Source organism: Phocoena sinus, chromosome 4 (assembly GCF_008692025.1).
Source record: "Phocoena sinus isolate mPhoSin1 chromosome 4, mPhoSin1.pri, whole genome shotgun sequence".
Lineage (NCBI taxonomy): Eukaryota > Metazoa > Chordata > Mammalia > Artiodactyla > Phocoenidae > Phocoena > Phocoena sinus.
The window spans coordinates 88,584,193-88,594,543 of NC_045766.1; the positions used below are offsets into that span (position 1 = coordinate 88,584,193).

Sequence of the window (10,351 nt, forward strand, 5' to 3'; positions counted from 1 at the left end):
TATCAAGGAACATGATTTTTGAATCATAAGAGTATGTTTAGTTTTGTAAGAAATTGCCAAACTATCTTCCAAAATGGCTGTACCCTTTTACATTCCCACCAGCAATGAATGAGAGTTCCTTCTGCCCCACATCCTCCCTAGCATTTGGGGATGTCAGGGCTTTGGATTTTGGCCTTTCTATCTTATTTTTTAAATAAATTTATTTATTTTATATATATTATTTATTTTTGGCTGCGTTGGGTCTTCGTTGCTGCACGCAGGCTTTCTTTAGTTGCGGCAAGTGGGGGCTACTCTTTGTTGCAGTGTGCAGGCTTCTCATTGTGGTGGCTTCTTCTTGTTAATTTTTCTGGATTAATTAGTATATTTAGAAAATCGATGTTCAACATTATTGATATAGATGGATTAAGATCTGTATTTGTTTTCATCACCCTCTTTTTGAATTTTTTTGTCTTCCCCTCTTTTCCTTCTCATTTTAGTTGAACGTTTTATATGACTCCATTTTTTTCCCCCTCTCCTGTATATCAATTACACTTTCACTACTGTTTTTTCTTTGTGTGTGCTTGCCCTTGAGTTTGCTATGGTTACTAGCAATCAAGTTCTTTTTCTTTTTTTTTAAAATATAAGTCATTTTTTAAAAAAATGAATTTATTTATTATTTATTTTTGGCTACGTAGGGTCTTTGCTGCTGCGTGTGGGCTTTCTCTAGTTGCGGTGAGCAGGGGCTACTCTTTGTTGCAGCGCGCGGGCTTCTCGTTGCGGTAGCTTCTCTTGCTGCAGAGTATAGGCTGTAGGCGCGCGGGCTTCAGTAGTTGTGGCACACAGGCTCAGTAGTTGTAGCTTGCGGGCTCTAGAGTGCAGGCTCAGTAGTTGTGGCAGACGGGTTTAGTTGATCCGTGGCATGTGGGATCTTCCTGGACCAGGGCTCAAACCCGTGTCCCCTGCACTGGCAGGCAGATTCTTAACCACTGTGCCACCAGGGAAGTCCCCAGGCTCTTTTTCAAATAACAATATAGCAATTCACAAGTATTGCAAGTGCCTTGTAATATAGTATTTCCAACTCCTACTTCTCCCTTATAACATTGCTGTCATTCATTTTATTTATCCATTTATTTATTTTGAATAAACATATGTTAGATCAATTAGGAATAAGAAAAATAAAAGATTTTATCTCCTTTTACTTCTTCTCTAGAACTCTTCTTTAGAGCTGAGTTTCTGACCTATATCGTATTCTTTCTGAAGAATTTTTTTTTAAAGAATCCAGGTTTATTAAGCCAGACATTAATTTGCAAGAGATTTGTAAAACAATGTTATTCTTCTGACTAAATTTCTTTATGAAAATATATTATTTTCCATAAAGATATTTATGTTAACATGTAATGGGTTTATTATTTTTAGTGAAAAAATATTTTAAAAAGTTACTCAGTTTTAATGTCTAATCTGGCAAATATTGATAGACAAGCAAAATCTCAATAATTCTCAATAATTTTTAAGAGTGTGAAGGAGTTCCAAGACCAAAACAGTTGAGAATAGTTGATCTAGTCCAACTCTCTCTCTTGCTCCCCCAATTTTTAGAGGCTTGGAGTGGGAAGGGGCCCTTCCCAGGAAGATTGTGGCTCTGGTCCTGACACTCCATATTTGGTGAAAGCCTTTGTGGTGTATTCACTCTCTTCACTGGGTCCTTATCTGGATTTAAATGTCTTTGAACTTTTTAAAAAAAGGCCTTTCTCTGTACATATACCTCCTTCCACCTAACAATTGCTAGGTCCTTGTAACAAACTTCTTGGAGAAATTGTTTACACTCATATCCCTACTTTCTCATCTTTCACTCACTCACTCAATATATATTTATTGAGAGCTATGTACCATATAGAGTTTTTTTTTTTTTTTTTACGGTATGCGGGCCTCTCACTGTTGTGGCCTCTCCCGTTGTGGAGCACAGGCTCCAGACGCACAGGCTCAGTGGCCATGGCTCACAGGCCCAGCTGCTCCGCGGCACGCGGGATCCTCCCGGACGGGGCACAAACCTGCATCCCCTGCATCAGCAGGCGGACTCTCAACCACTGCGCCACCAGGAAGCCCCATATAGAGTTTTAAGTGCTCATAACTCAACAATGAATTTTAAAAAATCCTTGTTCTTTTAAATCTTACATTCTAGTAAGGGTAGACATGTCCAGAAAAATTGTCCAGAACTTGTAAATGGGCAGAAGAGGATTACTGGGTCATCTTTCATTGTAGTGCTGGGGTATACCTTTGATTGCCTTTATATTGACTAAGCTATCATACAACTTTGTAGGGGTAGAGGCTAACTTGTAGAAAACGGATAGCAATGCAAATAATTCTAGTCTGAGAACAATGCAAATACTTCCTATTCCTAGTAACGCAAATGGATTTTGTCTAGTAGAGATGGAATCCATTTCCATCTGGTTGAAGAAATAACTCCCAGAATTACAGTTTTTTGCTTCATAGGATATTAGTATTTTTGCAACTATTAGCAAATTCATTTCAGTATTCCTTTGGCTGATAATCTAAATCTCTGAAACTCAAATTCTCATTTGAACAAGTCTTACCTACCATCTTACTGGTTCCCTCATTATTTAAGATAATAATGGATGAGTAGTTTGTTATGATGAATAAAATCTTTGTCATGTGTTCATTTTATATTTTTATAAGAGATATGTTTTCAACCTTTTGAAAATTATTTAGCAGACTAAAAGAAAATAAAATACATATCAGGTGGTAATAAGTCAAAAGTATAAAACAGCGCAAAAGGACAGCTATTAACTGGTGGTGTAGTATGGTACTGTCTGTTTATTTATTTATTTATTTATTTATTTATTTTGCGGCACGCGGGCCTCTCACTGTTGTGGCCTCTCCCGTTGCGGAGCACAGGCTCCGGACGCGCAGGCTCAGCGGCCATGGCTCATGGGCCCAGCCGCTCCGCGGCATGTGGGATCCTCCCGGATCGGGGCACGAACCCGTGTCCCCTGCATCGGCAGGTGGATTCTCAACCACTGCGCCACTGGGGAAGCCCATGGTACTGTTTTAGATAGGTCCAATCAGTCAAAGTCCTGCACTACTCTCTCTTAACTGTAAATGGAATCCATTCTCTCCTCTCCATCTTCACTGCCACCACACTAATCCAGACCATTACCTTCTCTCATCTGATCTCCTCGCCTTACTCCTACCTACTCCGATCATAGGCTATCAGATGATCATTTTTATAAACAATTATCTGATCATGTCCCTCTTTTCCACTGGCACCCTATGTGGAGTCAAGTTTTGTGGGGTCTAAACCTTAGACAATTCGGGAGGCCCTCGAGAAAAATAATGCAAAAATTAGGTACCGAGCCTTGAAAGGGGTAGTGCAAATGACGGGTTCTGAAACTTAAGCTTCATTAGCTTCACTATAAATCTGCCTCTGCCTACAAGTCTAGCCTCCTTTTTCTCTACCTCAAGACCTTTCTCCGTACAATTTCTGCCCAGAAGGCTCTTCCCGTCCCCTTTTGCCTAGATAACTCTTGAAGTACTCAGCTCCCGATCCTCCCTGAAACCCCAACCGGATTAGGGGCCTTTACAGCCTCTCCCAAGTCCAAGCATCCCAGCACAGCCAGCTTTCTGTGCAAATGATCCTTCAAAAGATCCCTGGCTGGGCGGGGTTTGCACCTGAGATGTGTCTGTGGGCGGAGCCCCAGGCGAGAATGAGCCGTGGTCCACCCAGCTTTACGTCCGGAGTGGGGCGCACCACCTCTCCGGAACCTGCACGGCTCCCGTTGCGGTTCCGGTCGGAATTACTGGGTGGCGCACGCCGACTTGGCGGCGCAGGTAGTGAGAGTGCTCGGGTCTTGCGGAAGGGTATGGACTTCGCGACGGTCCCGCGGTGACAAAAGAAGTGGGTAAGATCCAGTGACAGCAGCCTCTTGCCGCCGCCCCTCGGGAAACTTCTCCAGCCCTTCCAATCACTTTCCTCACCCTCCTCTGAAAATTTTCTAACATTTATTGCGAGACAGATCTACTGGTGACCAATGCCCTCAGTTTTTGTCTGAGAAATTATTTCTTCACTTTTGAAGGAAAATTTTGCCAAACAAAGTTCTAAGTTTTTTTTTTTCCTTTAGGTACTTTAAATATCGCTTCACTCTTTTCTTTTTTTTTTTTTAACTCAAAAAGATCGTGTCTTTAATTGGACAAATTAGTTACTCTTTGTCATGCAACAAATACATTGGGCTCTTGTGCTGGTAGTTTGTCTTGGTCATGACTTATTCTTGCAAAACCATCCCTTACATATGAAAGATATTTTCCCCAATGCAAGAAAAATAATCTGGATCAATAACAAAGTCAAAGCCATAGGTGTTTTAGGACATTCTTGAAAACAGGATTCAACAGTACTAACAGCCTATTTCTTTACCAATTATCTTCCTTTTTCATAACTGTGCTGTCCCTGCCCTATTCTACTCTGCAAAAATTAATTAATTAATTTAATTAAATAAGAAAAAAAATCTTTTTAAGATCAAGTTTTCCATTGGCACAGACCTATTTGGAAAGAACCCGAGAGACAGTGGAACGCTGGGTCTCTCCCAAATCACTTAACTACTCTGTATCATATCAATAATCTAATCACAGCCGAGTTCTTCGGTCAAACGATTGCCAACCATAAGTGAAAAAAGCTGCTTCACTCTTTTCTTGCTTGCATGTTTCCCGACGAGAAGCCATAAATTTCCCCTTTCTCCTCCAGACCTTCATTAGAAAAACATTAAAGCACACTGAAGGAACTTTCCTGGTGGTGCGGTGGTTAAGAATCTGCCTGCCAAAGCAGAGGACACGGGTTTGAGCCCTAGTTGGGGAAGATCCCACATGCTGTGGAGCAACTAAGCCTGTGCACCACAACTACTGAGCCTTCGCTCTAGAGCCCATTCTCTGAAACAAAGAGAAGCTACCACAATGAGAAGCCCGTGCACCACAACGAAGAGTAGCCCCTCCGCAACTAGAGAAAGCCCGCGCAACAACAAAGTCCCAACACAGCCAAAAATAAATAAATAAATTTATAAAAAACAAAACAGGGCTTCCCTGTTGGCGCAGTGGTTGAGAGTCCGCCTGCTGATGCAGGGGACACGGGTTCGTGCCCCGGTCTGGGAAGATCCCACATGCCGCAGAGCGGCTGGGCCCGTGAGCCATGGCCGCTGAGCCTGCGTGTCCGGAGCCTGTGCTCTGCAACAGGAGAGGCCACAACACTGAGAGGCCCGCGTACCGCAAAACAAACAAACAAACAAAAAACAAAACACACTGAAGAACTGAAAAAAACAATACAATGAATACCTATATTCCCTCTACCTAAATTTAGTGTGTTATATTTTTCTAAAGTTGATATATATTACAGCATATATAATATTTTTACTAAATTATTTAAAAGTTGTAGAGATCAAAACCAGAGTTTTTCAAAATTTCACACTTGTTCAAAATGTTTCTAAACAAAATCCAGTTAATGTTTACACATTATATTTGGTTATTAAAACTTTTTCAGGATCAATTCCTCCATTACTTTCTTCATTACTTTTTTTTTTGGCCCTGCCTTGTGGCTTGTGGGATCTTAGTTCCCCTATCAGGGATTGAAACTGTGCCCTGGGCAGTTAAAGAAGGGAAACCTAACCACTGGACCACCAGGGAATTCCCAATTACAATTTTTTTTTGAAGAGTCTAAACCAGTTGTTTTGCAAAAGGTCCTACTTAAAAAAAAAATTTAATTTATTTATTTTTGGCTGTGTTCAGTCTTCGTTGCTGCACGCAGGCATTCTCTAGTTGTGGGGAGCATGGGCTACTCTTCGTTGTGGTGCGAGGGCTTCTCATTGTGGTGGCTTCTCATTGCAGAGCATGGGCTCTAGGGTGCTTGTGCTTCAGTAGTTGTGGCACACGGGCTCAGTAGTTGTGGCTCACGGGCTCTAGAGCACAGGCTCAGTAGTTGTGGTGCATGGGCTTAGTTGCTCCACGGTATGTGGGATCTTCCCGGACCAGGGCTTGAACCCATGTCCCCTGCACTGGCAGGTGGATTCTTAACCACTGTGCCACCAGGGAAGCCCCCTCCTTTTTTTTTTTAAGTATAGTTGATTTATAGTATTTCAGGTATACTGAAAGTGTACCAGCAAATTGATTCAGTTATAGGTATACATATACATACATATACTTTTTCAGATTCTTTTCCACTGTACATTTTTACAAGATATTCAATATAGTTCCCTGTGCTATACAGTAGGTCCTTGTTGTTTATGTATTTTATATATAGTAGTGTGTAATTGTTAATCCCAAATTCCCAATTTATCTCTACCCCCCTTCCCCTTTGGCAACGATAAGTTTGTTTTCTTTTTTTTTGTTTGTTTCTTTTTGACTATTACAAAAGTTTATTTAGCAAAAAAGTTCAGTAAGAAAATGTACATGACTCAGATTTTATCATAATAAAATGTGGAGAGGGGACACATAGAAGCAGTTGATTTCTCTGGTGAACACAGCCATTGTTCATACTTGTTCCAAGGCTTCTAACATGATGATACTATTTCCTCGTATTACCACCATTCCAGTATTGTTCTGTTGCTCACTAGTTGCCATCTCCACACATTCATCTATCACAAAATTCATAAAGGGATTGAATCCCTACAGTATTCCTTGGACATGTCTGCCACCATTTAATTTTTATGATAAATTCTTGTCCATAAATTTCTTCAACTCAGGAGGGTGAGCTTTGCTTATGATGTCTACTCAGCAAGCTCAAAGATGCCTCCAAACAGAATTTGAGTCATCCCTCATGCTCCAGCAGTAGCCATGTTTGTTTTCTATGTCTGTGAGTCTATTTCTGTTTCATAAATAAGTTCATTTGTGTCATTTTTTTAGATGCCACATATAAGTGATATGATATTTGTCTTTGTCTAATATACTTAATTTAGTATGATAATCTCTAGGTCCATCCATGTTCCTGCAAATAGCATTATTTCTTTCTTTTTTTTTTTTTTTTTTTTTTTTTTTCTTCTTTTTTTTCTCTCTTTTTTTTTTTCTTTTTTTTTTTCTCTTTCTTTTTTATGGTTGAGTAGTATTCCATTGTGTGTGTGTGTGTGTGTGTGTGTGTGTGTGTGTGTGTATATTATATATATATATATAATATATATGCCACATTTTCTTTATCTGTTACTCTGTTGGTGGACATTTAGGTTGCTTCCACATCTTGGCTATTGTAAATAGTGCTGCTATGAACACTGGGGTGTGTGTATCTTTTCCAACTAGAGTTTTTGTCTTTTCTGGATATATGCCCAGGAGTAGGTTTGTTGGATCACATGGCAACTCTATTTTTAGTTTTGTAAGGAACCTCCATACTGTTCTCCATAGTGGGTGTAGCCATTTACATTCCCAGCAACAGTGTAGGAGGGTTCCCTTTTCTCCATACCCTCTCCAGCATTTATTATTTGTAAACTTTTTTTTTTTTTTCCATGCCATGCAGCTTGTGGGATCTTAGTTCCCTGAGTAGGGATTGAACCCTGGCCCCGGTAATGAAATCGCTGAGTCCTAACCACTGGATCACCAGGGAATTCCATATTTGTATACTTTTTGCTGATGGTCATTCTGACCAGTGTAAGTTGGTACCTCATTGTAGTTTTAATTTGTATCTCTCTAATAAATAGTGATGTTGAACATCTTTTCATGTGCCTTTTGGCCATCTGTGTTTCTTCTTTGGAGAAGTGTCTGCTTAGGTTTTCTGCTCATTTTTTTGATTGGGTTGTTTGTTTTTTTGATATTGAGGTGTATGAACTGTTTGTATATTTTGGAAATTAATAATCTCTTGCCAGTCCTATCATTTGCAAATATTTTCTCCCATTCTGTAGCTTGTCCTTTAGTTTTGTTTATGGTTTCCTTTGTTGTGCGAAAGCTTTTAAGTTTAATTAAGTTCCCCCCCCTTTTTTCTGCTTTTGTTTCCATTACTCTAAGAGATGGATCCAATGAAATGTTGCTGTGATTTATGTCAAAGAGTGTTCTACCTATGTTTTCTTCTAAGAGTTTTATAGTATCTGTTCTTACATTTAGGTCTTTAATCCATTTTGAGTTTATTTTTCTATATGGTGTTAGAAGATGTTTTAATTTTATTTGTTTACATGTAGCTGTCCAGCTTTTCCAGCACCACTTGTTCAGGAGGCTGTCTTTTCTCCATTGTATATTTTTGCCTCATTTGTCATAGATTAATTGACCATAAGTGTGTGGGTTTATTTCTGGGCTTCCTATCCTGTTCCATTGATCTATGTGTCTGCTTTTGTGCCAGTACCATACTGTTTTGATTACTATAGCATTGTAGTGTAGTCTGAAGTGTTTCCTTTTGTGTTTCCATACAAATTTCAAAATTTTTTGCTCTAGTTCTATGAAAAATGCCATTGGTAATTTGATAGGGAATGCATTGAATCTGTAGATTGCCTTGGGTAGTATGGTCATTTTAATGATATTGATTCTTTCAATCCAAGAACATGGTATACCTTTCCATCTGTTTGTGTTGTCTTCAGTTTCTTTCATCAGTGTCTTATAGTTTTTTGGGTACAGGTCTTTTACCTCCTTAGGTATGTTTATTCCTAGGTATTTTTATTCTTTTTGATGTGATGGTAAGTGGGATTGTTTCCTTAATTTCTCTTTCTGATAGTTCATTGTTAGTATATAGAAATGCTATAGATTTCTGTATATTAATTTTGTATCCTGCAACTTTACCGAATTCATTGATGAGCTCTAGTAGTTTTCTGGTAGTGTCTAGGATTTTCTATGTATAGCATCATGTCATCTGCAAAGAGTGACAGTTTTACGTCTTCTTTTCCAGTTCGAATTTCTTTTATTTCTTTTTCTTCTCTGATTGCCATGGCGAGGACTTCCAAAACTATGTTGAATAAAAGTGGTGAGAGTGGACATTCTTGTTTTGTTCCTCATCTTAGAGGAAATGCTTTCAGGTTTTCACTGTTGAGTATGTTGTTAGCTGTGGGTTTGTCATATTTGGCCTTTATTATATTGAGGTATTTTCCCACTATTGGTCCTACATTCTGAGTGAGAAGATATTACTCCCTTTACCTTACTCTTTTTTTTTCTATTATAAAATGATTACATGCTCATTATATTCAAAAAAGAAATGTAGAAAGTAAAAACTGTATATCTGAACTTCCAAGAGACAATAAGTAATCATATATTAATGGAAGGGTCAGTTCATCAAGAAGATATAACAATTATATCTGTACCAAACACGAGCCCAGGAACATATGACTCAAACAAAATTGAAAGAGTAAATAGCTCCACAATATTTGGAAATTTCAATACCCCACTTTCCATAATATATAGATAACAGAAGTTCAGTAAGGAAATAGGAAACTTAAATAATACTATAAACCAGTTAGACCTAACAGATATCTGTGGAATACCCCAAAACAACAGAATACACATTCTTCTCTAGTATACCTGAAACATTTTCCAGGATAATCAGTATATTAGGCCACAAAACAAGTCTCAGTAAATTTAAAAAAATTGGAATCATGCAGCTATTTTTTCTGACCAAAATGGAATGAAGAAATCAATAGAATCAATAATAGAAGGAAATAGAGCAGATACAAATGAAATCAATAATATAAGAAGAAATAACAGAAGGAAAGCTAGAAAACTCACATCTATGTGGAAATTAAACAATACAATTTAAAATAACCAATGGAGGGACTTCCCTGGTGGTCCAGCGGTAAAGCGTCTGCCTTACAATGCAGGGGATGCAGGTTCAATCCCTGGTTGGGGAACTAAGATCCCACAAGCCACAGGGAAACTAAGCCCACGTGCCACAACTACTGAGCTCATGTGCCTCAACTAGAGAGCCTGCATGGCACAAACTACAGAACCCACACGCTCTGGAACCCATGTACCACAGCTACAGAGCCCACATGCCCTGGAGCCTCCACTCCACAGCTAGAGAGAGAAAACCTGCACACCACAGCTAGAGAGGCACCCGCGCACCGCAATGAGAGAGAAGCCTACGTGCCTCAATTAAAGATCCTGCAAACCTCAACAAAGATCCTGCGTGCCACAACTAAGACCCGATGCAGCCAAAAAAAAAATAAATAATAAATAAATCTTAAAAAAAATAAAATAAAATAACCAGTGGATCAAAGAATAAATCACAAGGAAATTAGAAAATACTTAGAGATTAATGAGAATGAAAATGCAACATACCAAAACTCATGGATGTAGTGAAAGCAGTGCTCATGGGTAAACTTTTACAGTAAGTGTCTACATTTTAAAAGAAGAAAGATCTCAAATCAATAACCTAGCTGTATACCTTAACAAACCAGAAAAAGAACTAAACCTAAAGTTA

At 38.9% G+C, this 10,351-nt stretch overlaps 1 pseudogene; it reads right to left on the minus strand.

Annotated features, from left to right (window-relative positions):
- Positions 1-6,501: 6,501 nt before the first annotated feature.
- On the minus strand, positions 6,502-6,726 carry LOC116753459 (annotated as a pseudogene).
- Between the last annotated feature and the right edge of the window lie 3,625 nt (positions 6,727-10,351).